This window comes from Puma concolor, chromosome E4 (genome assembly GCF_028749965.1).
Source record: "Puma concolor isolate L17-30 chromosome E4, mPumCon1.1.hap2, whole genome shotgun sequence".
In the NCBI taxonomy this organism is placed as follows: Eukaryota; Metazoa; Chordata; class Mammalia; order Carnivora; family Felidae; genus Puma; species Puma concolor.
The window spans coordinates 16,522,763-16,548,387 of NC_141683.1; the positions used below are offsets into that span (position 1 = coordinate 16,522,763).

Sequence of the window (25,625 nt, forward strand, 5' to 3'; positions counted from 1 at the left end):
AAACAGATCTAAAACAAAAAAACAAAAACAGATCTCATGTATCTGGTAACAATGCATTCTAAAGGTTTGTATTTTAAGACGAATAGAGATGTACTGTAGTCACTCTGATATTCAATTAAAGACAATTTTTGCTTTATTAGAAACTTACATATTAGTTTTGCATTATATATTTACTTTAATGAAAATGATATGTAAATAGTTTTTGCAGGGGCACCTGGGTGACTCAGTCAGTTAAGCATCCGACTTTGGCTCAGGTCATGATCTCACCCTTCTCAAGTTTTAGCTCCATGTCAGGCTGTGCTGACAGCTCAGAGCCTGGAGCCTGCTTGGGATTCTGTGTCTCCCTCTCTCTCTGCCCCTCGCCCACTTGCACTCTGTCTCTCTCTCTCTCAAAAATAAATAAACATTACAAAAATTTAAATAGTTTTTTTTTTTTTTTTTTTGCAAACAATGCTGCTGAGAAATCTGTCAGTGCTACAGAAGAAAAGCAACAATAACCAGCACTTGACAGTCCTGGCCTGGATTCTCTTAGGCAAGCATAAAAGCACATTTCCTCCATGACTCTCCTCTCATTGATGCAGCAGACTCGCACCTCAGTGTATAAACAAATTGCTCAGTTTTCTTTCTGTATAACAACTTAATTCTATTTTAATCTTCCATTCTACCAGAAGTAACAGGATCTTACTATCAATTAGTCTCTTTCCCCTATCATATAAGTATGCTTTATCCTGAGTTTTGTCTAATCTCTGGGAGCCTATGCATTAGTCACGGTTCCTCAAAGAAACGGAACCAGGGGAACCTGGGTGGCTCAGTCGGTTGACCGTCCAACTCTTGATTTCAGTTCAGGTCATGATCCTAGGGTTGTGGGATTGAGCCCCAATTCGAGCTCTGTGCTGTGCACGGACCTTGCTTGAGATTCTCTCTCTCTCTGTCTCTCTCTCTCTCTCTCCCGCTGCCCCTGTCCCCCACTTACGGTCTCTCTCAAAAAACAAACAAACAAACAAAACCCAGAACTAATAGGACAATAGGATGTGTGTGTGTGTGTGTGTGTGTACACATATACGTGTATCTATCTCTATACATAGATGTTTATTTTTGGAAATCGGCTCACATGATCATGGAGGTGCAAGTTCAAAATCTGCAGAGTAGGCTGGCAGGATGGAGACCCAAGACACAGTCTAGTTTGCATCTGAAAGAAGTCTGTTGGCAGAATTCCCTTTCTTCTTTCTTCTGGGAACTTTAGTCTATTAAGGCCTTCAACTGATTTGGAGGAGGCCCACCCACATTATGGAAGATAATCTGCTTTGCCCAAAGTCTCCTGACTTAAATGTTAATTTCACCTAAAACAGACCTTCACAGAAATGTCTAGAAGAATGCTTAAGCAATTATCCAGGTACTGTGACCCAGCCAAGGTGACACATAAAGGTCACCATCACAGTTTATTTAGTACCGTTGTGGTAGGGAGGTGGAAAGGAGGGACCATCTCATCTTTGATGTCATCATCAGTCCATGACTGAGACTGCCAAGGTCACTGTCCTTATGGCCCTGCTCCCCTGACCTTTCAAGAGTGTGGTCTCACATGCTTCTGTTGGTACAGGAAAAATCTGCTTCCTTAATTGCGAGTGCAAAAGAATCTCCACAAAACTCTCCGCAGCAGCATCAGCTGAGACATATGAGGAGGCTGCTTCCTGATTGAGCCTGTCTCCCTGGACGTTGTGACAGTGTGGAGCCCGTGAACCTGACAAGCTCATCACCCTCATCTCCTCTACTCCTTCCACATTTCCCGACAGCCCCATCCCTGCCTGCCCACCCAGGCTTTCCCTGCCTGGATCTGGATCATTCTTTCATATTTGTGTCTGAATATTCTTTATTGCCACAAGCATTTGGGCTTTTTGAACCTTGAAACTACACATTAACAGGGATTTCTTTTTGTTGTTGTTGCTATTTTGTTCTGTTTTCATTTTCTCAAAGTTGACCCATCTTTAGCTATCTGCTTCAGTAGTGACAAGAGTAAAGGGGAAGGAAAGGATAAAATGTGCTTTTAATTTATTTATGACATAAATTAGACATACTATCTTAGGGAGTCATGAGCTATCAGGAATATCAGTGCAGTCCATTAAAAAATTACTTCCTTGGGTGATTTCTAGCTTCTTGAAAGCTCTGTTGATATTACTAAAGCTTAATTTATAATCCTCTTTCTGTTTCTTGAACTCCCACACCATGGTAAGCACTGTGTCTTTCTCACATTGTTTAAAATTGCAACTTGGATTTGCCTGCCTGAGGCTTGAAGACCTTCAGGATCCCAGAACTGTCAATTCTAAGCAAATGCAGAGATTTTTTAGGTGTCCACCAGATGGCACTGTTGACCAGAGAAAGGTGACTAACTTGCTTCAGCTCTGAAACAAACCTGTGTTAATACTGATTTAATTCCAAAAATAGAAGGGGGAAAATGTCAGGAAAAAGAAACAAGTAGATCCAGGATGCAAGACCATCTCGGGTCAACAGTAACAACTCTTCACTTAAGCAAGAAGTAACAACTCTGCCCTCAGAGCCAAGGAACCATCATCCTTGAATTATATTTCATTCACCTTGGATTCCACAAAGCTCTGATAGGTAGACCCTACAGGTGCTTCTGTTAAGTCTGTTCAGTGGGTAGACCACTGGAAGCTTGGGCCCCGGGCTCCACCTGAGGCTTTGTGATCAGAACACCCTTGTCCTCGATCAAGTTATTTAATCAATCTTGGCTTCAATTTCTTTATCTATAAAATAAGAATCTGAATTTGGTGAACCCTCCCAGTTTGAAAATATAATCCCTGTTTCACAGATAACTTTCAGAGAAATGCCTTCCTCAAGGTCATAATTTCTTATCTTATGAGTCTGTACTAGAACTCAACCTTCTTCACTCCTGAATGCAGGCAAGGGTCCACTAAGATGTGAAGCTTTTCTGCTGTTCCTTTCTGAATCAACAAAAATATATATTTATATTTATATTTATTTAAATATATATTTAAGCAACATTTTAAAAATATAATTTAAATATTATATATATTTATGTTTGGGGAAAATGGCTCAGTTTTTTAAATGGGTTGTTTTAGAAATCAAAATATAATGTGCATACAGACATATTTACGAATAATAAAGTGAATACACATTTACCCAGCACTCAGCTTTACAAAGTAGGACACCTTTTCTACCTTATTATACAAAGAAATCCAGTCCTTCCCTGTCTATATAAAATCGTATCAAGATCTAACTTTACTCCCCTCCCCACCAAATAAAAAGAGTTTTTCAGCTAGCAAAAGGCCATTTCCTCCAGGATTTTACCTTAGTGGCTTTACACTCTTAGCTCATCCATAAGCTTCGGAAGGCAAAGACAACCGTATGTTCCTTTAGGCTCTCATCTCCCCATGACCATCTTTTGGGAGAGAAGAATCGAGTTAATACTTAAACTGCACTTTCTTCCTGCCTGTAATCTTCATTTTAAATTATAGTAAATTGTTATTCTCATTAATGCTAAAATATAAATCATTTACCTCTTTTCTGGGGGACCCTTTGGGGAGAAGAAAAGAGCCAGGGTTCATAGTGGCCCAGAGAAGAGAAAGAGCCCATGAAAATTTTCTAAGGAGGTGAATATTTTCAGGGAAATGTCTGAAGCTGCAATGTCTACATATAACATTTAAACTTATCTGCCATGAGGTAACTCAATTTAAGTCTTGTGTTGCACATAAACTTTCAATTGCGGCTCACATTCTGTAGAGGTAGCATTTAGGGGTTAAAGAGCAAGGCCTAGAAGAGAGATGAATGGTTTAGATAAAGATGGGAATTTGAGTAAGAAAGGATGAGGAAAAATGTAAGCTCTCCAGATCTCAGTGTGTTTAGGGTGAACTTTTGGGGTTTTTGAATTCAAATGTTACTAAAAAGGTTCTCCTCATTATAGTAAAAATTTGAGATAGCCAGAGAGCTGATATCCAAGTTACATATGTGCAGAAATATAACATGCATTTGTTGGAAATGGCAAAGTGTCTTTAAGTTCATGCACGTGAATGGTAAGGTTCACTAATAAATTCTTTTAATTTCTTGGAAATTCACATTCTTTGAACTTCTTTGTGGTTCACTTATGTTTCTCTCTGTTGAATTTCTTGGTAATCCCAGAGGGTCAGGGATACTTCTCAGATTGTTTTAAGCCTGAAAAGAAGTGAAATAGTGCATTTTTCAGCTGTTGGCCATTTTGTCAGCTTCTAAACCAACATCTCCGCCACCCTCCCAAAGGGTTAAGAGAAAGCCTGTGACAGAAAAGGAGCAGCAATTATATACTTCCTGGGAAAATTGCCAGCCATTCCTGGTCTCTGACCTTCTTTCTTGACAATATGTCCAACCTCTCTGCCTTTGAAATTTATATCTTAATCATACTTCACATTTGACAGTGTTTTGGATTTTTCTAAACAAATTTAAATGCACCCTTTCCCTTGGATATTATCCCCACTGCAGACCTAAATTGCTAGGGCAGATTCTATCATCTGTATTTTGCACATGGGAATCCAGATTAAAAAAAAAAAAAAAAGTAAACTTTATTGCTCAAGGTCACACAAAGCTCAGAGAAAACCCACATTTTCTTTCTCCAAGGCTAATGAGTGTTCAAATGCAGGAAGCTACTTTCCGTCTCCAAACATAATCTTCACTTCACTGTTGACGATGTAACTCACCGAAGCCCAAATACCTCCAAGTCCCAAATGAAAGCTATCAAGTGTTTGCCTCTGTATCTATCCTTGCTCGATCTTTTTTACTCTCTGCCCTGAGAAATAAGCTCCAGGAAAGTTAGCATCAAATGATGAATTAGTTGTTTTTACAAAATGAATAATCAAAGTCGTGATGAAACTCTGAACCCACTTCCAAGTTTTCTCTTTATATGGAAGCTTCAGGATCATTACTCACAGAGTTGTACAAAGTATCACAGATCCAGGTCCAAGTGAAATGATTCAGTATTTATCCAATATTTAACGAATGCTTTCTTAGAAAAAGTTTCCATGTTCAAATTATCTGAAGTCCTTTTTTTAATGTTTATTTATTTTGAGAGAGAGAGAGAGAGGAGGGGAGGGGAGGGGCAGAGAGAGAGAGAAAGAGAGAGAGAATCCCAAGCAAGCTCCATACCTTAGTGTGGAGCCTGACATGGGGCTCTAAGTCATAAACTGTGAGAACATGACCTGAGCCGAAACCAACAGTTGGACGCTTAACTGACTGAGCCACCCAGGCACCCCCAAAGTCCTTTGTTAAAGGACCTGTACGTCGTATTTGTACACACCTTCCTTATGAATAGAGAGGTTGAGGAGTGCAGCCATGTCCCTAACTTGTATTCCCACAGAACTTCCTACAGAACTGTTTTTTGTTTCGTTTTTCCAGAACATTCCTTGTGAAAAGCTCTGTTAGAGAACAGAGCTTTGTGATGATGTCTATAATACTGCTTCTCAGCATTATTCTCTCTAAGGATCTTTATATATTTATATATTTCAGAATTGTAGTAAATCAATAATAGTCGAATGAAACCTTCAGGTAAATTTGGATAAAGTGTTTTAAGTTGAAAATATACAAAGGTATTATTTTTTTCTTGACTGATTGAAGAAAAATAAAGCAAAGAAATTTAATCTGTATTATATATTTGTGCAAGGCACAAATGACCCAAACCATAAAAGATGAACATTTCAGGGCTCTAACACTCACTGAGGATAAGGAATGAGATAACAATGGAAGGGGGCAAGTTCACAACAAAAAAAAAAAGTAATTTCCTTAAGTGTCCTCAGTGGAGGGTCTTCACCTTCAACAATCAGAAATCCTGATGCATCTGTTTGCTCTTCCACTTCTCTCTCCGGTTGAGACTGAATCTTGCTGTTGCAAGGCCAATTGGGAATTTACATTTCCCTCAGCAACTTGCCTTGCTGATTCCAGAAACAAGTGGAAGACATCCATTCCCAGACAAAGCGTGTCAGGTTGGATCTCAAGCTCAGTTGTATCTTTGAAAGAGGATGCTTTAACCTACTTCTTCAGAATTTTCACAACAGGTGCAACATGGACAGAAACAAAATCACAGTTGCTTCACTGATGCCAGGTTGGTGGTTGTTAATCTTAATGATTCCAAACATTTCTCTAGGCCTTTGAAATGTCCATAATACACTTAATTTGAATTCTCACTTCTACTTCCCACGATGTTATGCACAAGACAGGGGTAATGATCTCTGTTTTAAGAGAATGTGGATGGTAGTTGCTAGGAAGGATTGCATCTGTGACTCTGTCCCTCCATTTAGTTTTGTTTTTTTTTAATTACCTATACAATACAAGCCTACTTCCTTGAATGAGGCACCATTTTTAAGATAACATCAAAATAAAATATTTTGGTTATTTTGTCAGCCACTGTGCTAAGCTCTGACTTAACTTATGTATCTACAGCTGTGTTAAGAACTTTATATAAAGATCAATGAAATAGATACTATTTTTCTTTATATATTGTACATACATTACTTTTTAAGTTCAGATATTTATATATAATTACCTTATGGATTTATTGCTATTCAATATATTTTGGCAGTTGCATATAATCATAATCATCATCTCAAACGATATGTAGAATATTCCCATTATTCCAGAAAGTTGCCATGTACCACTTAGCTGTCAGTTTTCACCCCTCAAAATCCCAGGAGAACTATTTTTTTATTTTATTTATCTTATTTTAGAGTGTGTGTGAGCAGGGGAGAAGGGGAAAGGGAGAGAGAGGGAGAGAGAGAGAGAGAGAGAGAGAGAGAGGGAGGGAGGGAGGGAGGGAGAGGGAGAGAGGGAGAGAGGGAGAGAGGGAGAGAGAGAGAGAGAGAGAGAGAGAGAGAGAGAGAATGCCAAGCAGACTCCACGCTCAGTGTGGAGCCCAGCGTGGGTCTCTATCCCAGGAACCGGGATCATGACCTGAGCTGAAGCCAAGGGTTGGACCCTCAGCCAAGAGAGCCACCCAGACGCTCCAGGGAACTATTTTTAATTTCTGTTGCAGTCATCATCCCTTATCCACAGGGGATATCTTCCAAGGTGCCTCAGTGGTTGCCTGAAACCACAAGTTGTATTAAATCCTATATATATTATGTTTTTCCTGTGCATACATACCTATGATAAAGTTTATTTATATTTTTTAAAAAAATTTAACATTTATTTATTATTATTGAGAGACAGAGAGACACAGAGCATGAGCAGGGGAGAGGTAGAGAGAGGGGGAGAACAGAATCTGAAGTAGGTTCCAGGCTCTGAGCTGTCAGCACAGAGCCCGACAAGGGGCTCGAACTCACAAGCTGCGAGATCATGACCTGAGTCGAAGTCAGTTGCCTAACCAACTGAGCTATCCAGGTGCTCCCCTATGATAAAGTTTAATTTATAAGTTAGGCACAGTAAGAGATTAACAACAACAAATAATAAAATGGAACAATGATAGCAATATACTCTGATAAAAGTTATCTGAATGTGGTCTCTCTCTCAAAGTATCTTGTGCTGTATCTTTCTTGTGATATTATGAGATGATAAAATGCCTACTTGATGAGACAACGTGAGGTGAGTGATGTAGGTGCTGTGACACAGCATTAGGCTTCTACAGACCTCTGACTGTATGTCAGAAGGACAATCATCTACTTCAGACCGTGGTTGACCGCGGGTAACTAAAACCGTGGGGAGTGAACTGTAGATAAGGGGGCACTACTGTACTTTAGATGTTCTTGAACCTCATTTAATTATAAACATGTTTTCTCTGCTCTTTTGTGTAGGGTTTGTTTCACGCAACATAATATCTTTCTGAAATTTTTCCATGTTGTACTGTGTCTGATTTTTTAAAAATTGATTATATTCCACTGTATTAATATACCGTACTTTATTTTTCCTGTCTCATATTGATGAACATTTGAATTCTTTCCACTTTTGGCTATTATGAATAAATGTCCTTTGAAAATTCCCAAACAAGGATTTCTTTAGATATACGTTTTCATGTCTCTTCAGTAAACACCTAGGATTGGGACTTCTGGTCATGTTTAACCTTGTAAGAAGATGACATTTTTTCAGTTTCCATTTCTACCAATAACAACATGTGAGACTTCTGGTTGTTTCATATTCTCACCAAATTTGATATTATGATTTGATTTTAGCCATTCTATAGGATGTGGAATAGTACCTCCCTGAAGCTTCACTTTTCATTCCCCAATGACTAATGATGTTGAGCACTATTTCAGGGTCTAGTTGCCTTTTTTTTTTAATCTTTCTTTGAAAGTAAGAGTTTCATGATTTTGCCTAGGTTTTTGTTTTTAATTACTGATTCGAAATAGTTCTTTATGTGCCCTTTATTTGTACCCTTTGTCAGATATACGTTGTAAATATTTTTTTCTCTAAACTATGGTTTGCCTGTTCATTTTCTTCTTCTTCATATTTTTTAAGTGGTGTTTTTTTTTAATGTCTATTTGTTTTGTGAGAGAGAGCAAGAGTGCACAAGCAGGGGAGAGTGAGAGAAGAGGGAGAGAGAGAATCCCAAGTAGCCTTCATGCTGTCAACACAGAGCCTGACATGGGGCTCAATCCCATGAACCGTGAGGTCATGACCTGAGCCGAAACCAAGAGTCAGACGCCTAACCAACTGAGCCACCCAGGAACCCCAATTTTATTATATTTAAAATTCAAGTTTAGCTGACATTCAATATTATGTTAGTTTCAGGTATATGACATAGTGATTTGACATTTATGTACATTACAAAATGATCACCACAATAAATCTAGTTACCATAGGTTACCATATAAAGTAATTACATTATTGACTATATTCCCAATGCTGTATTTTATACATTTGTGAGGTATTTATGTTATAACTGGAAGTTTATACCTCTTAATCCTCTTTACCTATTTCACCCATCCCTCCTACCACCCCTCCTCCATCCTGGTAACCACCAGTTTGTTTTCTGTATTTATGAGTCTGCTATTGTTTTGTTTTGCTTAATTTTTTTTTTTTCCTATGGTATTTGTCTTTCTCTGGCTTATTTCACTTGACATAATATCCTCTACATACATGTGTGTTGTCACAAATGACACGATTTCATTCTTCTTATTTGCCTGTCCATTTTCCCTATGGTATCTTTTGATAAAAAGAAATTTAAAATTTTGGTAAAGTCCAACTTGTCTTTTTATGTGCATGTGGTTAGTGTTTCTACAGTCTTGTTTAAAATATTCTTTGTCCAACTTCAAGTTTATGAAGATCTTCTCCTACATACTTTCTAGAGGATTTTTGGTTCTTGTATTTATGATTAGGTTCATGGTCTAAGCTGAATTGCTTTTTGCATATTGAATAAGGTAGGGTTTTATTTTTTCATATTGGGATATCGATTTATTTCAACTCTATTTGTTAAAAATACATTACTTTGGGGGCGCCTGGGTGGCGCAGTCGGTTAAGCGTCCGACTTCAGCCAGGTCACGATCTCGCGGTCCGGGAGTTCGAGCCCCGCGTCGGGCTCTGGGCTGATGGCTCAGAGCCTGGAGCCTGTTTCCGATTCTGTGTCTCCCTCTCTCTCTGCCCCTCGCCCGTTCGTGCTCTGTCTCTCTCTGTCCCAAAAATAAATAAACGTTGAAAAAAAAATAAAAAAAAAAAATACATTACTTTGTTATGGACTTGTTTGCTGCCTTTCTCAAATACTGACGTTATATGTGCAGATCTCTTTATAGACTTTCTATTCTATTTCATTGATTTTTATTTGTTCATATCTTGACAATCCCAGACCATGTTGATTACTATAGTATTATAGTAACTCTTGACATCAGTTGGCAGTGTAAGCTCTCCAACTCTGTTCTCGTTTTGGTGATTCTAAATCCTTTGAATTTCCATATGAATTTTAAAATCAACTTGTCTATTTCTACAAACAGCATGCTGACATTTTGATTGTGTTGAATCTATAGACAACTTTAGAAAAGAATGGACATTTTAACAGTAGTGTTCTCTAATACATGAGCATGAATATGTTGTATTTATTTATATCTTACTCAACTTCTCAACATTGCTTCCTAGTTTTCAGTGTAGATATTTTTTGAAATTGCATTGTAAATTATATGTATTATTATATTTTATTTTCCAGTTATTTATTACCAACATATTGAAACACAATTATTTTGTATATTGATAATATATATTGTATACATACTGCTAAAATATTATGACTGCTAAGTATAATGTTACCTATAGGTTTTTCATAGATGACTGAAGAAGTTCCCTTCTATTCTTATTGGTCTGAGAGATTTTTAAAAACCTTCAGTAGATACTAGAACTAATTTTTAATGCATATTTTGTGATATTAATATGATTTATATCCTTTATTCTGTTAACATCATAACCTATTATTATTTATTAATATGTCACATTAACATCATGGCATACGTTAACAAAAATGACATACAACTGGCTGTTTCAACATGTTAAAGTAACTTTTACATTCCTAAGATAAACTCTATTTGGAGTTAAATTTTTACATAATTTGTTAATTTTCTTAAAGATTTTCCTTCTATGCTCAAGAGGGCTATGAAGCTGATTTTAGGTCTTTGTATTATCATTGTAAGGTTTTGCTAGCAGAGTCTGCCTTGTGTGGAGAGCAGGGGCTCTCTTTCAGCTCCCATGCCCTCCTCACAGCCTTGGGCATCTCTCCCTTATGCTGGATGAAGCATGCGGGGAAGGTTTGGCAGGGAGGTAAGGGCTTGCTCTGTGACCAGTGATCCTTGGAACGTTAACCTGAGCAGGTAGCCTGTATGAAGCTATCAAACACTGTAGGAGTTTGACTGTCTCTGGTGGTTCCCTTTGACCATGCTACGTGGGATGAAAGCTATCAGGTTTCTTCTCTCCTGGGAGAGGCTCATCACTTTCTGGAATTTAGTTCTTTCAGGTTTCTTTGCTTCCTCACCCCTTGAATGCTTTCTTTAAAAACTATGATGTTATAGTGTATCTATCTTGTTCTTATTATCTGGGTGGGAGTGATGATCTCACTGATGGTCTGCTTTCTGTCCAGAAGGTTTATTCAGAATGCACCACCACTATCCCTGCTTCACGAATGACGAAACAAAGTTCCAAGTTCTCCCAGCTTGGAGTTGTTCAACTGGCATCTGGAATTTAGTTCTTTCCTGATCCTATTACTCGTATTTTTAACAGATTATACAGACTCTATATACACCACTTTTCATTTAGAGAACACAATTTCATTTTATTTCTTTCTTTTTTATAAGTCATTTTTACCCTTCCTGCAGCGTAACTCCAACGCCAGGCAAGGCTTTTCTAAATTAGCTTTACTTGGATCTTTATTGATCTACAAAGAACTTGAAGGAGAATTTACAGAAGAGCCACTGCTTACTTTCTACTGGATACAAATGTGGAGAAGAGTCAGCATGTACTCTATTTGAGCCTCTTAGAATAAATTGAACTTCTGCTCCAAATTAAACATGGGCCTCTAATCTAGTAGTTTTGAATGGAAGAAAACCTCTTTCTATATATTCATTGCTAGGAAGTTGCAGTGTCCAGGACATCAGTTTTTCTATTCATATAATTGGAAATTTTTTGTTCAAATGTAATCAAAATAAAAAACAACTCTAACATATTTTACTATTTTTTAACCTAACCATATTTTTTACATGAACAAAAGAATTAACATAAAAAGACAATGTGTTGTTGTAAATAGAGGGAAGATTTATCTTTTTTGATTTGCTCAGTTGTCTTTAGGAGATAGGCAAGGGGAAGTTGTTTTCTTCTCATTAGAAAGACCTCCAAGCACTTTTGACCAGTCACTGGAAAGACTTCCTCCCTTCTTACTAGACAAGTCCCCAGTTGTCCTTTGTAGCTCCAGGAAACAGGCTGACACCTTTATCTTCTATGTGTGAAGTCTAAGGTAACTGTTTTGGTTTTCTGGGTTCCAGGGAAAAGTTGAGTCTAAAAAATGAGACTTTTTCTGAGAGTGCTAGGTTGGAGCTTCGAAAAATTTAGAGAATTCTAGGTGGTTGGAGGAACCCAAAGTTTAGTTAGATGAGAACGGCCTGAAGAGATTTTTTATTTTATTTTATATCATTTTAGAGAGAGACAGAGAGAGCATGAGCAGGGGAGAGGGGCAAAGAGAGAGGGGCAGAGGGAGAGTCTGACGTGCAGCTTGATTCCATGACCCTGGGATCAGGACCTGAGCGGAAATCAAGACGCCAAACAACTGACCCACCCAGCTGCCCTAAGAGATTTTTTAACTTAAAGAGAATAAATGCTGGAAAAGTGTTCTACTTTAAATTTGTCTTATGACCAGCCTAGAATTGTGAATAGAGTAAGTATTCAATGTATTTTTATTAGCCATAATGTAGAACTTCCTTTGAGTAATGAGGTAAGATTTAAAAAGAAAAATGGGGTGGCTGGGTGGCTCAGTTAATTAAGTGTCTGACTTAGGCTCATGATCTCATGGTTCATGAGTTTGAGCCCCACATGTGGTTCTCTGCTGTCAGCACAGAGCCAGGAGCCTGTTTCAGATCCTCTGTCTCCCTCTTTCTCTCTCTGCCCCTCTCCCCCACTTGTGCGCACTCTGTCTCTCTCTCTCAAATAAATAAACATTAAAATAAATAAATAAATATAAAAACGATTTCTTGGGACACCTGGGTGGCTCAGACACTTAAGCTTCCAACTCTTGGTTTCAGCTCAGGTCATGATCTCCCGGTTCATGAGTTTGAGCCCTGCATGAGGTTCTGTACTGCCGGTGCACAGCCTGCTCGGGATTTTCTTTCTCTTTCTCTTTCTCTTCTCTTTCTCTTTCTCTTTCTCTCTCTCTTTCTCTCTCTCTCTCTCTGTCTCCCCACCTTTCTCTGCCCCTCCCCTGCTTGCACTTTCTCTCAAAATAAATAAATAAATCTTAAAAAATAAAATGAGAACAATTTCTCTATTTATTAATATAGCAGTTTTTCATTACATACCATATGTCAGAAATTTTCATCATGGACCTCAAAATGCATATTCTTAGTAAGTGAAGATCACACTTAAATATAAAGAAAACACAAATAAAATCATATAGACCACATGCTCTAAGAGGATAGAAGGGAAAAGTAAATAGCAAACTTTTCAGAGGATGAAATTGGAAAATAATTCAAAGTGAAAAGTTCATTGGATTTGAAACTACGTGCACTTTACATGGACATAAAAGACAGAGGGAACTTCCAAGATAAAGGGAATAGGACCACCTCACTGTAATGCTCAAGTAAAGGGACAGTTGGGGAAAGGTCTTCGCGTTCATTGAGAAATAAATGCAGTTCAATTAAGCAAAGTGTCATGGACCTGAGGCTAAAACGAGGTGAAGAAGCCTGGTAGTGAAAGGATTTCTAAGGTCTGAACCACGTTCTGTAGACAATGGGGGTTACTGAAAGAATGTAAGCCACTGCTAGAGAAACTGAGATTCCCTACGTATCAGAAAGTAGAAAAGAAGACACACAGAATATCTTGGTTAGGGTAAAAATGGTGGCTACCTTGGATCTCAGCCTGGTGTATTGGAGAGCGATGATGGGGTAAGGTTTGAGTGACTCCCCCCTACCTATTATTTTATTAAAATACATTTGACTTATAACACTGTGTAAATTTAAGGTGTACAGCATGTTGATTTGATACATGACGCATTGTGACATGATCGCCATTGTAGTGATAGTACCTCTATCTTGTCATGTAATTATCCTTTTGTTTTGCGGTAGAAATTGTTAAGATCTAGTCTCTTGCCAAGTTCACGATTAGAACACAATATTGCTGTGCATATTCACTATACTCTGCATTAGATCTCCTTTCTAAAACTGACACTACCAACACTGTGTTACCTTCATTTTCTCAATCTCTCTCTTCTTCTTCCTCTTCCTTCCTTGTCCCACCTCTCCCTTCTCCCTTTCTCCCTCTCCCTCTCTCCTTCTCATCTTTTTTTATTAACGGTTTTTGTTTATTTTTCAGAGACAGTGTGAGTAGGGGAGGGGCAGAGAGAGAGGGAGACACAGAATTCAAAGCAGGTTCCAGGCTCTGAGCTGTCAGCACATAGCCTGATGCGGAGCTTGAACCCACAAACTGTGAGATCATGACCCGAGCCGAAGTCAGACGCTCAACCGACTGAGCCACCCCGGCGTCCCCTCACTCTCATCTTTCTATCAAGAGAAGGAACCTTTAAAGGAGGGCCCAGCTTTGTGGGTACCATACCTCAGGTACCATACCTTTCTTGGTATAGTCCTGCCTGATGAAATTGTGGTGGTTTTGATCATGCAAATTTGGATTGTTTCTTCAGTACAACTTCTACAAAGACAAAAGCTGCACACGTGAATACAACAGAGTGTTTGGATGCAGACTATGGAGCCAGGGAAGAAAGGGCATACCAGCCCATCTCTGGCTGGCAGACACATTAGAGGCTTGGAACAGTTAATTCAACCTGTTAGGATGGTAGTTTTGATTTACTAAAATGTAAAAAAAAAAAAAAAAAAAAAATTCACTTGTGGTTAATTCCAGGTGACTTACAAGGGAAACAAAGGTATTGGGGTTATGTTTTAGCTGGAAAAAAGATAACTTCATTCTTTGACATTGAAAATAAACTAAAGAAAAGGAACACCTACTCAGACATTTCTACCACTGACTAGGAACATCCTCAGAACCCAAAGGGAAAATGAGCAAATATATCCACCTCCTTCACAGAAGTCATTCTTATTCATGACTCACCTTATTGTAGTCTAAGATCTCCTTCATGAAACTTTTCCTTTCTTTTAGAAACTTCCTAAGAATTTCTCAAATTTAAAAAAATATTAAAAAATTTTAATAAAATTCAAGACACACTTAACTGTAAAAAAAAAAAAAAAATGTCTGTATGTCTAAAAAACATAAACAAAACATCGGCAAGGCTCTGAACATTTGTTGTCTGCTATAAATGCAGCATGAACTAGACCGGGATTTTACATCGCAAGTAGGCTGAGCCATAGTGTTATTTTCCTCTGGGTTTTGATTTGTTTTTATATCTTTGTACTCTTTTATTTTTTTTACTTGTTGCTTTTTTTGAAACTGATTTAAGTCATATATTCTGAGATGATATGGGCCCTTCCAGGCCCTTGGGCATGTCATAGTGGGAAAGGCATACTAGTATTAGACTCTCTGTCAGTGCTAGAGAACCCGATGCTTTGGTGACACACATGTGAAACTCTGATAGCAAATAGCTTCCTGAAACCGGTTGAGATTCTTGGAAAAATAAGCTTAGGAAACTGTTTATACCAAAATGTATATTTTAAAAACTGTCTACCCTGTGATATTCACATCTCCTTTTTTCTCTCTCCCCTTTCCTCTCCTTGGACTCAAAAGAACTCACAGTTATGTATCTCAAACATGTCATTTAGTGTGAACATTATTTGGCTTGGTTGGCAGAATATTTGACAAGACATCACGGCATATGGATTCTTCATTTAAATGTCAAATTCAATATATAAATTGGGAACAAAAATATAATGTAGGAAATTCTTACAAATTAATTAGTGTGATATAACTTAAAGTGGGCCATTACCCAATTGGTCCATTTTACTTTTTAATGCACATCACATTTTATAATATTTAATGTTCCATTTTTTATACAATAAGGTTTGAAAAGAGTAGAGTTACCAATAAGACTGGAGAATAGCAAGTTGATTTTAAAATGGGACAAAATTGTAAAATAAAGTGAAACAGGCATTGTAAAATACAATGAAGAACAGAACACTGGAGCAAAAGTCTCTATTCTGATGCAGAAAACACTAAGGGGTGAATAAAATTAAATATGTATCTCCAGAATAACAGACCAAAAAAAACCCTGGCAACAATATTTTGCAGTTGCATATGGTGAGTTTTCTTTCACAGGGTTCCAAAGATATTTCACATGGACCACTAAACTTAGTGCAGAGTTTTCAGTATCAGAAAAATGAAGATAAATTAGGAAGGGCTCATGAGCAGAAAGACAGATAAGGGCCTGTGGAGTTTACCCATTAGAAAACATAATTGAGTGAAAAATATGGTTTGACTCACCACTAATGTAAGATATAGCCTTTAAGAATGTGATAAATGTGAGTAACCCAGGCCTACGGAATTTAATGAGTATGTTTTAGACACACTGTAGGGTGAACAGTTTTTCCCATCTGAGGGACAGGGGCATTCTAAACTAGACAGCTGTGTTGTTTCTGTGTATGCCTTTAGGCTTCTGTGAAGGTGAATAGAGACTTTAAGGTTAGATTCTTAGCCTGAAAGGAGAGACAGTCTGTTGAAGAATATAGGCCCCCAGTTGAAGGAGACTCCTGGAGATGCTCAGAGAGCAAGAGACTCCCTATATGAGATGCTCAGAGAGCAAGAGACTCCCTATATGAGCATATCCACACTGCATGTGGGGTAGCCAAAGGAATCTTTCCAAGAGCGTTGTTTTCCAAAGTAGGAATTAGGAAACCTGAGGTTATGTTGCAGTAACCAGAAAGCTGCAATAACTTGTGTCATCCTTTCTAGTATTTTCCTGCAAATCAGTGACTCAGAAGCAAGGTCTTTGCCTTCTAGTCAAGTTATAATTGCCACGGAGACCATGATGAAGGCAGCAGAGACCTTCAAACCTGTAGTAAGGAGAGCAAAGGCCACTTGGGTCACAAAGAGCCGTGACAGACATGGTTAAATGGGAGTTCCAACCAATGTGGAGGAAATTAGAACCCAGAAGCACAGTGGGTGTGACATCAGAGGGGAATACATTGATTGTGAGACAGGGCATCTCAATGGTGTATAGTCCCCCAGCTATTCTAGATTCAGAGGAAATTTGGTAGCAAATTGTGTATCCGTGGTACAAACTGCTTTTCCTCTAGAAGGTGTTGAGTAAGACCAGTGGTAGATAGTCTTATAATGGGTGGCACTAGAATTGCACTTTTGGATATTAGGGAGAATAATGCAAACATGTGAATAAATCAGCAGGTGAGAAATGACACTGTCTGACTTCAGTGGAGGCTGTGTACAAAATCTTGGCTTGGAGCCTCCTATGTCAAAACGCACCTGAACCAAGCCCTTGTCCTCAAGGAGACAATTTCTCCCAATCTATGGGTTATAAGTGGATAATGACAAAGTCTCCATTACCAGCTATAGGCAATCTAGTTAGGAGAAAGTGGTTGCAGAAGCATGTGCTGGTCGGGAATGGGGTGCCTTCAAGTACATTAGGATTATAGTTATGTTTCATATCTATGGATATATTTTTAAATGTTTAATCTCATTTCATTTACTCAAACTCAGTAGTCATGTTCTTGTGTAAGAAAGTAAACAGCAATATTGATTGCTTTTATATGTTCTCACTTATAATTCCACCTCTAGATGTGTGCATGAGTATGTTTGCATATGTGATATAAATAGTGGTCTTTTATACATCTTACTACAGAAAGTTATCACAGCTTTTATGTTCACTGATAGCTCTAAATTATAGTGTTTGTAAACGTGAGTCTGTCATTATTGTAAGTAGTGATAATTTTTATAAGGCTGAATAATATAACTAAAACATATCTTTTATATAAAAAATAACACCAATATTTATGCAGTGTTTTACCATTTTACATGCACTGATGTTTGCCTATGCACAACCAGGCAGCCTGAAGATGCAGAAATCCTGCTGGGATCTAGTCTCTACTACCTAAGTATGCACTATGACTTTTCTGCACAAACCAACAAAGAGAAAATATTCTTTTCTTGTAAGTGAAGAGGCTGTTGGACACTCATAGTTAGGAGAAGTTTTTGGAAACTAGTAGCAGGAGAATATAGTGGGAATAAGTGATTTGGGGCATTCTTTTGGAAACCAAAGATAAAGGGGGGGATGGAAGCATGCAGGTGATACACTCTAAACAACTTTTCCCAAAAGCAGAATGAATATATGAAAAGGAATGAAGAGCTAAAGCTCCTCACAGATGTGCCATTCAGCTGATGGAAGTAAAGGATTCTGTTGACTGGTTTGAGGCTTAAAGAATACTTACTGGTTCTTGTACTTTCTGTGGAGGATTTCTCTGGAAAGCATCTTGAAATCTAAAAACTTTTTATGAGAAAAATAAGGGAAAATCTCAAGGTTTCCACAATGTGGCTTCAGAGATACTGGCTTATAAATAGTATTTCAGATGCAGTATTTATGAGGTTGAAAATAGATTATTATTATGTTATCCTAATGTATAATGGGAAAAATTGAAAACATTGTAAACTAATATATTTAAAGACAATTCAGCTATTTTAGCTGACCCTAGCAAGGCAATTGCAAGGATAGTTTTAGAGACACCATACTTCTTGCTACACGTTACTTAGGAAGGGTGGTGAGTTATAAGGGAAGATTCATCTTTGGCTGGAAAGAGATTCACTCTTGGCAATGAACCAGCATCTTCGATCAAAGAAAACTAGATCATGCCAAGGAAAAAGAATTGTGTTCCCTAAAGGGCACTGCAACTTTTTCTTCATTGTTTTATTTATTTTACCAACAAAGAAAGATAAAGGAAATATGCTAACATTAGTCAATCTGGGGTGATGGAAACATGGTCATTTATTATGTTATTTTCCTCTACTTTTCTATATTTTCAAATTTTTAAACATAAAAATATGTGGTTGATTAAAACAGAATTGTGTTATAAAGAATCTTTTATCTTACATCTTTCCTTAAGGTGCATGGGTGAATGTAAAAAAAAAACGACAATGAGCAAGTAACAAAAAAAGTCATAGATAAGGACTTAATGTAACATTTTTAATAATGTTTTCTGCCACTTGAAATGATAGCTACACATTTGCAGTTCCCATTTTTCCTATCTGATCCTTCATACGTATCTTAGCACTTCATAATGAAATTGAGGTGAAGCCAGTGAGCACTCACGGACCATGTCCTGCGTGCTGGGCCATGTGTGACCATTGGGGGTGGGACAGGTGGGAGGCAGCTAGCCTTGTGGGTACAGGTGGGGTGCTGGAACCAGACTGCCTGCCTGTGAAACCTGGCTGGGCTCCCAACCAGCTGTGGGTGTTGTGAAAGTTACTTTGTGTTTTGTTTCTCAATTTCTCATCTGTGCAATGTGGAAGGGAAAACGGTAGCTCCCTCTTGAATTGTGAAGCTGAAACTGTTGAGAAGAGTTAATCGTTAAGAGTTAATTTAATTGTAAATGTGTTATGACTCATTTAGTACTAAGGAAAAGGCCTGGCTCATAAGAAGCATTCAGTAAATGTCCATCTTATTATCATTATGAAACAGAGACTCCTGTTCTCAGAGACATGCATCTAACATTTCTTATGTTTCACAATCCTGTTTATATAGAAATTCTTTTACATAGAAAACAAATGTACATTCTTTAAATAAACTATAAAATCCCAGGGGAATCCCTCCTAAATCAGCTCCTTGGAGAGACTGAGAGAGCATAGAGGTCAAAAGTGAAAATGGCGGGGTGTGGAGAGCTCTAGACCATAAAAGAAAGACATTAAAGAACATTAGGAAACACGCTAATTTGATACATGTCATAATGCATTAGCATCATGGACTAGGAAGAGGACGAAGCTCAGGTAATGAATACTAATTAAACATTTACAAGAGTTTTATACTCCTTAGAACAAGCATCCACAAGAAAGAACAGGCCACGCTTCTCTTTCATGTTGTTTGGAAGAAAGAAAGGAAAAAATAATGGAGAAGAGAGGAAAGAAATCAAACATCTGAGTTGGTGTTGATTTAAGGGGGCAAAATGAGAAAAAAACAAACAGCATTTAAACAGAATCAGCAGCCACCTCCCTTCCCAGGTCATAGAACGTGCACATGGCAGCATTGCCTTTCCTTTTGGATGCGATCTACCTTGGTATAAATTACTGAATGAATAAATCACTTTTTTTTTTAACTTACAGAGACAATCTAGTCTTGAAATATATCCTGGTCCTTCCATTCATCAGGCTTCTAATGTCCTTCTGTGGACGGCAGAGTCCTCTGCGGGAAAGGTTGGCAACAGAGCAGGAGTGAGAGGTGGGTGTGGGGTGTGTGTGCCATATACGTGATGACCCTGTAAAGCACATCTCAGCATCTCAGCTCTCAAGAGGGATGCAGCCACAACTGACCAACGTTCAGACTAGATATTCCTGGAATTAGGATTTTCATTTAAAATCTTAGGATTTTAAAGCTTTACTAAAAAAATAAATAAATAAATGCCACTTTGCCTGATTCTTTTTTTCTTTTATAACTGTCTCTGTGTAACATGACTCAATGCATGTGGTTTTCCAGTTCTGACTCAGGACATCACAAAGAACGTCCATTTGTATCAGTTGTAGACAAACTAGATGCCTTATTGTTTCCTAAATATGCCCAATCCTGTCTTCTATCTGATGCTTTCCCCCTATTAGCAAAGTTATCCCACATTCCTTCCCTGACAGTCTAGATTCCAGCTTGTACAAACGCCATGATCACCTGAAACTTGATGCAATTACTTTCAGATGGAAGCAGCTTTTCTAACTCTAAACCTGCATAGCATTTTTTCTATGTCTCTTATGATGTCTATAAATTTCTATTTTGCGCTGTATTTGCATACAGGCTTTAAGATCATATTATAACCATTCTCATATGAGCGAAATAATGATTACATGCTGCATGCAGCACAGATCAGTAACCACTGTCTTCATCTGGCATATTTTTTTCCATTCTTCTCTGAGAAAATATGGAAAAAAACTAAGAACTAAAGTGGTTGTACCAACCTAGCTATGCACCAGCAGAGAAAGAAGATGCAGCTTCCACCGTTCCTTGAACGCACCGAGTACATTGTCATTGTTGTTGAATTCCTGCCGATGTGATAGGAAAAGCACAGTTCCTTGAGATTCTGAATTTCCTAAAAAAAATAAATGTCCTCATTTATTCGGGTTTTGGCTATATCCAGGCAAGAAGCTGAGGGGAGTATTTTTAAAGGTCATATGGTAATCATAGTAATGTCAAATATGTATGTACCCAAGTGTTATCCTAAGCACTTTATAGATTTTAACTCATTCAATCTTTATGAAAATGCTTTGATGTATATGACAATGTGATCCTGATGTTACAGAATAGGAAACTGAGATATCAAAATTTTAGATAACTTGTTCACAATCTTAGAGCTACTAAGAGGTCTAGACAGGATTAAAATCCTCTTTTTTTATGTTTATTTATTTTGAGAGAGACAGAGAGAACATGAGCAGCAGAGGGGCAGAGAGAGAGAGGGAGACAGAGAATCCCAAGCAGCTGTCAGCACAGAGCCTGCCGTGGGGCTCAATCTCACGAGCAGTGAGATCATGACCTGAGCTGAAATCAAGAGTCGGTCACTTTAACTGACTGAGCCACCCAGGTGCCCCTGAAACCTTCTTTATATATCAGCACAGAACAGCACCTCTCAACACACTCCCACAATCTATGCTGTTTTGTGGATACTTTTCAAGCAATGACTTCCTGTCACATTTAGTGCACAGGTAGGACTTTAAAAAGCCCAAAACGTCAGTGGCAGTTCCTCTCCAGCTTTCTAGAAGAGTTATTTATTTAAAATTTCCTTTGAAGCATTTATCATACAGACATCTATTATTTAGTCGATTAATAAAATAATGTTTGAAAATAATTTGGGTTTGGAATTTCGAAGGTTTTAGCCTTCTTTGGAACCATAATTAGTGTGGTGTTTCACACTAGTTTTGTTCACCCTTCACAGAATTAAGCCCAAACATCTTCTAAGGATAGTTATAAGGATGAATTTAGTTGTAGTGAATATTATATGCATACTATGGATGAAGTAGTAGACAGCTCAACAACGTTTCAAAGCCAAGATGGCAGGGGTTTTATAGGATCATATTGCAAAATTCCTTTGTTTGTATATGCCTAAACTTGGAGACTTTCTGGTTTTGCTTACTGCTTCTTGGGATAAAAATTATACTGCTATTCTTAACAGATTTGGAAACACATTTTGTTGAATTATTAAATGCATTCAGTAAAAACAAAGGGAATACTGGTAAGATTGGAAGATCTCAGGAGGCTTTCTTCTAATTCTTTCACCCCACCCCTCCCAACATGAAAGGAACAAAAGAAGCATGGTAAGCTGACTCAGAAGAGCTATTCACAAGCCACCATCTGTCTCTGTAATAGTACAACATTCCATATTTTACCTACTAACTTCTCTGATAAATCATCTTTTCCCTTACAGCATCTCAAGTGTGTCATCTTTTATGACATGTGGGTCAGTCATACTCCTCCTTTGTATTCAAGTACCTCATCTTTTATAACCATAAGCTCCAGGAGTATACTCTTCTCTCTACCCCGTCAGGACATCTTTTCCTGTCTATGTGTCTAGTAGGTGACAGTCTTTTCCTTTAATGTGTTTAGGGAGGGACATCTCTTTTCAGCATGCATTCCATTTGTGACATTTCTACGTCCTTGGGGCATCTATACTTAATTTTTTTATTTTCAGGACTCAGTACTTTTATTGTGAATGTTGTTTTTAACTTCTGGTTGTCAAAACAAGTTTGCTTGCAATTTTACTGTTATAAGTATCATCAATGAACTTTCATTTCACTTTTACATGCTGAATTTTGTGTTGAGACAGTAGATGCATATTTAGCTTTGTAGTTTGGGTGGGGGGCTGATGGAAATTGGTGGGGGAAATGGGGTATTTCCTTTTCACATTGGGTAGAGATTTTACGTTCCTACCCATGCCAAAGAATTTCCCTACATTACCTTTCAACTCTGCCTCAATATCATTTTCTGGAAAACTACTGTTTAAGTAATCTCATGAGAGAAGAAAAAAGAAGTGTGTGTGTGTGTGTGTGTGTGTGTATGTGAGTTTAGTCAGTGAAGACTGGAAGAGAAGGGTGAAAAATTTATTTATGCCTAATATGTGATAAACATGTTAGTAGGTGCTGTCATTTATTAATTCTCATTTAATTGGTCTTTAGTATGTTGTAATAGATAAAATCACAGATTCTGAAGCTGAAGTGCTTGGATTAGTGTCCCAGTTTTACCATTGACCAGCTATATAACCTTGAGGACTTCTCTTAACTTTTCTGTGATCTGATTTCCTTATCTGTAAAATGTGACTATTATCATTTGCAGAAAGTGTGGACTGTAGAGTTTAAATAAGTTAAAATTGAATAGTTACTTTTCAATTTTGGTCCACTCATGCCTGACATTTATTTTAGAATCTTAAGTTATTATTACGCCTTTAAATGGGTGTGAAATTATAATTCCATCTATTTTTGAAAATGAAATAAATAGTACAGTGGGAGAGGTGGGAGAGTCTTAAGGAATTTGTCTACTATTAAGTACTCAAAGGTGACAGTGATGGAATCACCACCAAAGTCTGTGTTTTAGTTAAGGTATAGGTTTGGCTGCTGTCTATATTATAGAGACCTATAATAATAACGTGCTAAAAGATGACAGACATTTTAGATCTTATATAAAAGTCCAATCTTGTATGAGGAACCAGCAAGATTTCAAGGACCCACAATCCTTCTATTTTCTTGTTCTACCATTCTTAAGGTGTCCTTGCAAGCCCTGTCCAAGATGGAAATGGTAAAAAGGGAGGGCATGCCTCTTCCTTTAAGACAGTAGTTTTCAAGATCAGGGTTGACATTAGAATCAATGAGGGGAGGGTTTAACACCTGAGATTTTCACTCAGTTGATCTAAGGTCAAGACACTGTTTTTTTGTTTGATCGTTTGTTTTTAAACAAATGCTTTACTTGCTTCTTCAGCCCGTTGGCAGGGATTCCTGCTCTAGGGTTATGGAGATAACCAAACACACACACCTGGCACTGGACAGATGAGATTGGCAGCAGTTTAGAAGTTATGTATACTCATAGCCTGAGTGAGATGGATACTACATGGCACATGGGGCCACTTAGGAACAAGAGTGAACAACCAGGGAAGGTAGGGAGCAGGCTCTGTAGTATCAAGAGGACAGTGTATCTCCTGTCCCAGTGAGAGGATGTCATTGTCTTGTTTGAATAATTTTGTGGCTCAGGAGGGTACTGAAACCCACTATTTAGGGATGAGCGGGAACTGTGCCTGCTCAAGAAAGAGTATTGTTTAGCTAGGGCACTTTCTCTATGGGGGCAGAATGGGAAGGGGGAGCATGCAGTTAGACCATTTTAGGCCCTCCCAGTTTCCAGATGTCAAAATAACACATAACGTTGAGCCTTGGTTTTAGACCTTACACCATGACAACCCATGATGGGTTTTCCAGGTTGGCTGGCAGTCCACGGAAGTACTTATTTACTAAGTTACTTGATTTTTTCTCTTTACTCAGTATGTAACCTTTTATCCTCTTGTGCTTTATTTTCAGTGCTACTGTACCCAGAAGCCATACTTCTTTCTTCTTTTTCCTTTTCTGCATGATTAAATGCTACTTTCCTTCCAGGTTCAGCTAATAGGACTTTCTTCCCCTGTGAAATCTTTCCAGGCTACTCCAGGAATTGTGCTTTAAATCCTTCTATCTATGCTTCTTTTGAATTATTTGATAATCACCATCACAGGAAATTGTGTTATTTCTTACGATGTTTTATTTATACAAGTTATTTAATTCCTTTGTAGTATTCCATTTTTCATGTTTATTTTGACTACTTAATTTGATCAGAAATATCTAAAAGATATACACAGTATCTTGTGCTTAGTTTTGTCTCTATGGCATATTGCATTGGCGTTTCATAGAGTAGGTGAGTATATGCATTTGATATACATATGCAAATACATATCCACAAATACTCACACCCATAACAAATACAGTTAACTGGTATATTTAATGTACACAACTTTTGGGATGTAATTAAAATTCAGTATTATTTTGGTCTCTTGCTCTCCAGTGAAATTGTATTCAGCCATCCATTTTTTCCCTTGCCACTAAATAAAAACCGTGGTAGACTTCAGAGCTTTAATGACCAATACTAAATAACAGAAAATCTTAAAATTATTTTTATTCACAGAACATTCTCAAATTTGAAACAAAACAAAACAAAACAAAACTAGAGGGACACCTGGGTGGCTTAATTGGTTAAGCTTCTAACTCCAGCTCAAGTCATGATCATGCACTGAGTACACAAAGCCTGCTTTTGGATTCTGTCTCTCTCTGTCTCTTTCTGCCCCTCTCCCGCTCGCATTCTCTATCTCTCAAAATAAGTAAATAATAAAAAACAATTTTAAAAAGAAAAAAAAACACTAGAGTTTCCTATCCAGTGTATTAACCATCTTCAATTTCCATTTAAGTATGACAGATCTTCCTTGTGGCCCAGTCAGTATTTGCAATAAGCTGGTTACCAACCTGGGGAAAGATGAAGAGCTGACTGGCTTCCTCTTTCTTTTTCTCTGGCTACCAAACCTTTGTCCGCCATCATTGTCTCTCATTTCCTATCTCTACTAAAGAAACCAATTTTGAGAACTCTTGCATTTGGGTTAAGACTCTATAGGTCTCTTTCTATACATGTTAGTTGTTTCCTATTTTACTTTACTAAATTTCATGGTAAATTTCCCTTTATAATTTTTTATTACTTAATTTACTTATGTCTTCATTTCCCCAAGATATTCTTAGAACTCTGTTTTGAAAGTTTTATTCATTTTCTCAGAAAAGCATGGTATTTTTTCAGCCTAAAA

The 25,625-nt window shown here is 37.7% G+C and overlaps 1 long non-coding RNA gene across 1 annotated transcript in view; it reads right to left on the minus strand.

Moving 5' to 3' along the window:
• Positions 1–4,047: 4,047 nt before the first annotated feature.
• LOC147572482 (uncharacterized) overlaps positions 4,048–25,625 on the minus strand; it is a 31,626-nt gene continuing 10,048 nt past the window's right edge. The window contains exons 2-3 of the long non-coding RNA XR_015246342.1: positions 20,731–20,861; positions 4,048–4,185 (exon numbers count right to left, since the gene is read on the minus strand). This is a non-coding gene — a long non-coding RNA (uncharacterized LOC147572482). The remainder of the gene's footprint in view (positions 4,186–20,730; positions 20,862–25,625) is intronic.